A 6,987-nucleotide genomic window follows, 5' to 3' on the forward strand; every position below is an offset into this window, starting at 1 on the left:
TGTATTGGCGCCCTGTCCACATCTTGGTACCTCCATTCTCATAGGCACTGATGGAATCCTATTGCAAGAACCCCCGACTCAGACTGTCTGTGGGCTTTCTCTGACATGCTGCTTTCCTGCAGGTGAGATGAAGTGCTTCTAGAAGTGCTGGAGAGTTGATGCTCCTGGGAGCAGCCCTCAGCCAATGGTAGTCACCCAGCTTTCTCATTCCTTGGGTGAGTCCATGCTAAGGCACATCCAACAGCATTCCCAGTGGTCTCTCATAGGATTGAGCCCAGTTGCCCACTGCAGTAACATGCCCATTAATGCTATATTGGCTTGCTTCCCTTCCCTAACTTCCCCATTCCCCTTTCTGAGATCACCTTCCTAAGAACCTGTCTGTACTCAAAATTGATTTCAGAACCTGCTTCTTAGGGAACTCAACCTGAGATCCGGACCACATGAGTGAGTTGAAACATCATGTTTTTCTGCTCTTGGCTAGAATTACAGCGACATTGTATAGTGTCCCTGTGTAGTACAGTTATCTCTTGTAGACCACAGGCACTAACGGGCAGCTCTTTAAGGCTTTGATGAATAAAATGTGGTAGGAAAGAATTAATTATTCTTTAATAAATGCAACTTTCTGGGCAGGCAAATTCTATAAAAACATTTATAGGAGAGGAATGCAATGGGGAAAATGAATCCCAAAGACCCCTTCATGGCCAAAATGAGTGCGTCACTGACAGGGGAGTTCTAAGTATCGGTTGAATGATTGATTATCCTGGCTTCTAGCACAGGGCTATTACTCAGTGTCAGACTAATGAGCTGTGGATTTATGTGTAGCCAAGTGACTGCAGAACTGCAAAGCTCGGAAGGCTAAGCCCATACCTTCCAGCCATTTCTATATCTCTGTTGTGTTGATGGTGAGGGGGGCTATTGTAAGGAAACAATGGCCAAACCAGGTCCCGCAGGGCACTGTGATTACCATGGATCTTACTCTGGGTATATTGGGAAATAACTTTACTGGGGATGCACAGTTCCAGATTTTAATCCCTCTTCTGCCTCTGCCTTCCTGTGTGACCTTGATGAATCCCTTGTTTTCTCTGGCCCTTGGTTTCCTCCTCTGTCAAATGGAATAGGTTGGATGAAGAAACCCCAGTTATTCATGCTTTGGGAGCTGAATGAGCTCTGTTGCCTTGATAATAGTGTATTCAGCCATTGCACCCTCTCCATGGGGTGGGTAAGTAGCAAATGTTTCATTTTACAGATGCGATGCATGAGGTAGAGTGGTCAATATGATACAGGCACCAACCACTAACTGTGCCAAGGCTTATATTTCAGTGCAAGATCTTGTGTAATTCCTGAGACTTAACAAGTAGACAGCCAAGGGTAAGGCAATTTATACACATATCATAGGAAACACTGGAGTGCAGATGGAGCATGCCAGTATGAAAAGCATGTGAGCAGTAGAGTCTGACAGATGTGGGTTTGAATTTTAGGTCTGCCACTCACTGGCTCTTTGAGCCTCAATGTCTTCCCTTTATAGCCTAAAAAAATAACATCTATATCATGAGGTTAAGGCTAGGCTTATATGAGACAATTCTGTTACAGCACTTGTTCTGAAAACATGAATTTGCACAAGTGAGACTGATATATCAGGAAACATTTTGAGCATAATGTGAATTTTGCATGTGTTCATGTGAAATTTCCTCAGTGAGACACAATAGGCGAATGCAGAAAACTGCACTCAAAGAAACTGAGCCACAGAGGAATACACAAAATACACACACCTCAAACATCTGCCAGCTACCTGAGTTGTGAGCCATGCCCACCCACATCTGGTGTTGCAACTGTCTTTCCAACTTCCCACATTTTTAAAAATTTTACTTTAAATTCTGGGATACATGTGCAAAATGTGCAGGTTTGTTACACAGGTATACATGTGCCATGGTGGTTTGCTGTACCTATCAACCTGTCATGTAGGTTTTAAGCCCCGCATGCATCAGGTACTTGTCCTAATGCTCTCCCTCCTCTTGCCCCCACCCCCAAGAGAGGCCCTGGTGTGTGATGTTTCCCTCCCTGTGTCCATGTGTTCTCATGGTTCAACTCCCACTTACGAGTGAGAACATGAGGTGTTTGGTTTTCTGTTCCTGTGTCAGTTTGCTGAGAATGATGATTTCCAGCTTCATCCATGTCCCTGAAAAGAACACGAACTCTTTTTTATGGCTGCATAGTATTCCATGGTGTATATGTGCCACATTTTCTTTATCCAGGAAGCAACCCCAATGTCCAACTTTCAACATTTTTATGTGAGGCTCCTGTCTTTAAAAAATGTGTCACTGATGAAGTTTTTGAATGGTGTGCCCCTAACCTCATTTCCCCATAAACTCCGTAGGTTTTATTGCATGGTTTTATAGAGTGCAGTAATTTTTAGAAACATTTATGTTGCACTATAGCAGCAGAACTGACTATGTAATGAAGTAAAGTGCCTTTGTACAGTGCCTGGTACAGAGTAAATATTAGACTGCTCTCATCCACTTCTTTCTATTACACTTTCTATTATACCTTACGTAATAGAAAGCAGAAAGGTCCTGAATTATGACTCTTGATTGTTGTAAGAGAAGCTACTCAACCTCCATATTTGGAAGTCGATAGGGATCTCTCGCAGACAGGAGTGCAATTGAATTCAGGGAAGTCCTAGTTTTGACCTTTGTGAGAAACAGGAAACCCAGTTCATAATAGCTAAGACAAAAAGCTTGTAACTGCAAAGTTCCCTAGAGATATTGCTTCAGTCAGAGCTGGATCAAGGAACTCAAACCATGAGACATTATCAGGACTTAGTTTCCTTTTCTCAGACCTGCCTTCTGCTGTGTTGGCCTCATTTTCAGGCAGGCTTTCTTCACATGGTGACCAGATGGTGGCCAGAAGCTCCTGGTTTGCAACCATACAGCTTCAAGTCTAGTAGAAAACATAGGGTGATTTTTTCTTCTAGTCACATCTGCCTAAATCCTGGGATTAGCTGGCTCTAACTGGATAATGTTCTCATTTCTGAAATCATCATGCAGTGCCCATATTTGGCTAGGCTTAGGTGACATACCCTCCCCTACAATTAGGGTGAAACTGGACTGATGACCTGGACTGACGGGAGCGGGGAAGGTGGTTCTCCAAAGGAAGCTCAAAGTATTGATACCTGAACAGGAAAGAATGAGCACTGGACAGTCAAAACCAACACATTTCCACTGTAAGAACCCAAACCAGGAATTTGGAAGCCATTTAGATTCTATTTCCTACTCTGTGCTTCATGTCTTTCTTTTTCAGAAGCCTTTCTTTTTCCACTTCTCTAATCCACATGATCTTCATAATCATAGTAGTAACTGCCAAGCCCAAACTTCCCAGAAAGATCCAATAATTACAATTTTACATTCAAAAGAAAGGGTTCTGACCCAGCTTGGATTAGGAGTCTACTTGCATTCAAATCAACAAACTCAGGCATGGGAGATGGTGGTGTCCTGTTGTATAAATAAACTGCCAGGAGCTCACTGTTATGTCCTTGGGTTGGGAGACCAATAGGAGTGGTTGTTGTGAGCTGACCACACTACCCAGTAGATGTCCATAATAAGGAAGTTCTTCCCAATTTGCTCCAATATACCTCCATTATTTTCAGGATCCAAGTCCAAGATGGTTCAGCCCATGATTGGAAAAGTGAAAAAAGCTTGCTAAGATAGCACCATCTGGCTGAGTACGGTGCCTCACACCTGTAATTCTAGCACTTTGGGAGGCCGAGGTGGGTGGATCACCTGAGGCCAGGAGTTCGAGATCAGCCTGACCAATGTGGCAAAACCCCATGTCTACTAAAAATATGAAAATTAGCCAGGTGTGGTGGTGCATGCCTGTCATCCAGCTACTTGGGAGGCTGAGGCAGGAGAGTCGCTTGAACCTGGGAGGCAGAGGTTGCAGTGAGCTGAGATGATGCCATTGCACTCCAGCCTGGGTGACAAGAGCGAAAACTCCATCTCAAAAAAGAAAAAAAAACCTCCATCTGAGACCAGAGTCTTTATCTGTCCCAAGAAGAGAAGTAGTCTGCTTGGCTCCTTGGACTCCAGCTCATTTAGTAGGATAGAGGGGAAGATTCAGGAATGGCATTGGTGGGGGTAGGGGTGATGAGCACCATTAGCATCTCCTTGGAAATGACCCAACTTCTCAGCTTCTGTTCCTCCTGGCCCAGCTAGACTTGCTAAGGAGCAGTGATGCCAACTCATGTCTTATGAAACTCAGGTCATTGGGATGTTCTTTCTTCTGGGATCAGGGAGAATTGGAACATAGATATTTGGCCTTAGTCCAGAATAAGCAAAATCTTACGGAGGGCAGGAAGAAAGTTAAGTTTATTTTTGGGGGGCCACTTGGAGATTGCTTTGTATAGCACACTGTAATGATAGACCCAATTCTTCAGACCTCCCTCCATGCACACTCTTTTTCATGTGACTTTGCAGTTTCTATCACAAGAGATGTGGAGTCTCTTTCCCTACCTCTTGAATTTGGTGTGGGCTTGTGATTTGTTTTGGCCAATAGAATATGGTAGGAGTGACTATGTCCTAATTCTGAGCCTATAGCTGAAGAGCCCTTGTGTGTTTCTTCTTGCTCTTTTGTACCTCTACCATTGCCAAGACTACTCTGATGAAGGAGGAGAGACGTGTGAAACAGACCCAGGTCATTCCCTTCTCCCATCCAAGATCATCCTACATTAGTCAACAGCCAGCCAGTACTAGACATGTGAATGAGCTGAGCTGAGACTGAAAGATCTGCCTGGCAGATCCCAGACTAAATAACCAATTACAGATTTGGGAGCTAAATAAATCCTTTTTTTAAAAGAGAAAAAAGGTATGGTGTTTTGGAGGGTGGTTTTAATGTCAACATTATTTGGTGGATTGTCTGTTAAAATCTTTGCCCACTTAAATCTGATATTAATGCTATCAACAAATCCAAGATATTTGTTATTATGGTAACAGATAACTGATATATTTGGAATAGAATAGAATTAATAGCTGTATATTTTGAGTATTCACTATGCAGCATACAACTATGTACATTGACTGTGGTCTTCCTGATAGCATATTTAGGTAGGTTGCACTAGCTCTATTTTTTGTAGGTAACTGTGAGAATGATGGAGATTAAATGACTCACAAGGGGTCAACCAGCCTAGGAAAGGGTTGGTTTGAGATAACATGACAGGTCTTTTTCACTCTATCAATCTTCCTACCTCTCTACAGTGTATCTGTACCCAGAATCCCATGTTGGTGATAGAGGTTTGTCTACAGAGTTCAATAATTCAGAGTAAAGGGGACTTTCTTGTGAATTGCATTATTCTGAGGTTGATTATGATTATGTCTTCCTGTAACTTTCAACTTTTTTATTTTTGAGATGGAGTCTTGCTCTGTCACCCTGGCTGGAGTGCAGTGGAGTGATCTTGGCTCACTGCAACTTCCACCTACCAGGTTCAAGTGATTCTCCTGTCTCAGCCTCTCAAGTAGCTGGGACTACAGGTGCGTACCATCATGCCTGGCTAATTTTCATATTTTTAGTAGAGATGGGGTTTTACCATGTTGGCCAGGCTGGTCTCAAACTCCTGACCTCAGGTGATCTGCCTGCCAAGAACTTCCATCATAAAGATCTGGGATTTCTTGATGGCATTAATATCAGATTTAAATGGGCAAAGATTTTAACAGACAATCCACTAAAGAAGATAAACATATGGTCAATAAGTACATGAAAAGATTCCAATGTCATTAGTCATCAGGGAAATGCAAATTAAAACCACAATAAGATACCACCCATTAGACTGGCTAAAATGAAAAAGACGATGATGACAAGTGATGTTGAAAATATGGAGTGACTGGAATTCTCATACACTGAAGGTGTAAAATAGTACAACAAAGAAGAGTTTGGTTGTTTTCAAATACAGTCTAACCTGCACTTACCATATGACACATCAGTTCTACTCCTAGATGTCTGCTTAAGGTAAATAAACACAAATGTCCACATAAAGTCTTGTACACTAATGTTCATAGTAGCTTTATTTGTAATAGCTCCAAGCTAAAAGTAACCCCCAGATCTATTCATAGGTGAGTGGATAAACTACTTGTGGGATATACTTTAACAACAATAATAAATAAGCTATTGATACATGTAGCAGTATAAATGAATTTTTAAAATTATGCAGAGAGAAAGAAGGCAGATATAAAATAGTGCATACTATATAATTTCTTTTATTTGAAATCTAGAAATGACAAATGAAATCTAGTGTCAGAAGGCTAAATAGTGTTTGTCTGAGGCCAGAGGTTGGGAGTTTATTAAGGTGAGATCTAATGAGACTTTCTAGAGTAATGGAAATATTCTGTATCTTGATGGTGGGGCTAGTTACATTGGTGTATAAATTTGTAAAAAGTCATCAAAATGTACAATTAAAATGAATGCACTTGCATATAAGCCATAACTCCATAAAGTTGATTTTCAAAGAGACCTAAAATTATGTTTTCTGAAAATCACATGGTTATGAATTTCTGGGGAATGATGTATGGGTTGACAGAATCAGCTTCCTGGGGGAAAAAAGCTCCCACAGCAAAAGGCAATTCAGGACCACGGACAGCACCCCCAGTACTAAATGAGGTAAAGCAGTTAGCACAAATCTGGCAACAGTAAGCGCTCACTCAAATGCAGCTCACAAAACCCTTTAATAAATGCCTACTACGTGCCAAATATCACGTAAAGCCCTATTTATATGAATTATTTCATTTTAGTCTCACCAACCACTTGTAAATTAAGGGCTATTATTATCCTTACTTTGCAGTTGAGAAATCAGGCTTTGTTCTCAATGTAATTTTGTAAGTAGAAAGAAAGCAGGGAATGATCTCACACACACACACACACACACACACACACACACACAGTGTTGGTCCCAGGTTCTGAAAGCGGAAAGGACATTCTTGCCTGTCTTTTGTAATCATGTTTTGC

At 41.6% G+C, this 6,987-nt stretch overlaps 1 protein-coding gene and 1 long non-coding RNA gene across 10 annotated transcripts in view; both read left to right on the plus strand.

Annotated features, from left to right (window-relative positions):
* The window catches only part of LOC105467743 (shisa family member 9), a 344,353-nt gene that overhangs the window by 132,366 nt on the left and 205,000 nt on the right, over positions 1-6,987 (plus strand). The gene's annotated exons all lie outside the window — the stretch shown is intronic.
* LOC139359833 (uncharacterized) overlaps positions 1-6,987 on the plus strand; it is a 170,521-nt gene that overhangs the window by 25,207 nt on the left and 138,327 nt on the right. The window contains exon 3 of one of the 8 annotated variants that reach the window (XR_011616318.1): positions 45-6,987. The exons of the other annotated variants lie outside the window; for them this stretch is intronic. This is a non-coding gene — a long non-coding RNA (uncharacterized lncRNA). The remainder of the gene's footprint in view (positions 1-44) is intronic. 8 annotated transcript variants of the gene reach the window in all.

The sequence above is a fragment of the Macaca nemestrina genome, chromosome 18, assembly GCF_043159975.1.
Source record: "Macaca nemestrina isolate mMacNem1 chromosome 18, mMacNem.hap1, whole genome shotgun sequence".
NCBI classification, from domain to species: Eukaryota; Metazoa; Chordata; class Mammalia; order Primates; family Cercopithecidae; genus Macaca; species Macaca nemestrina.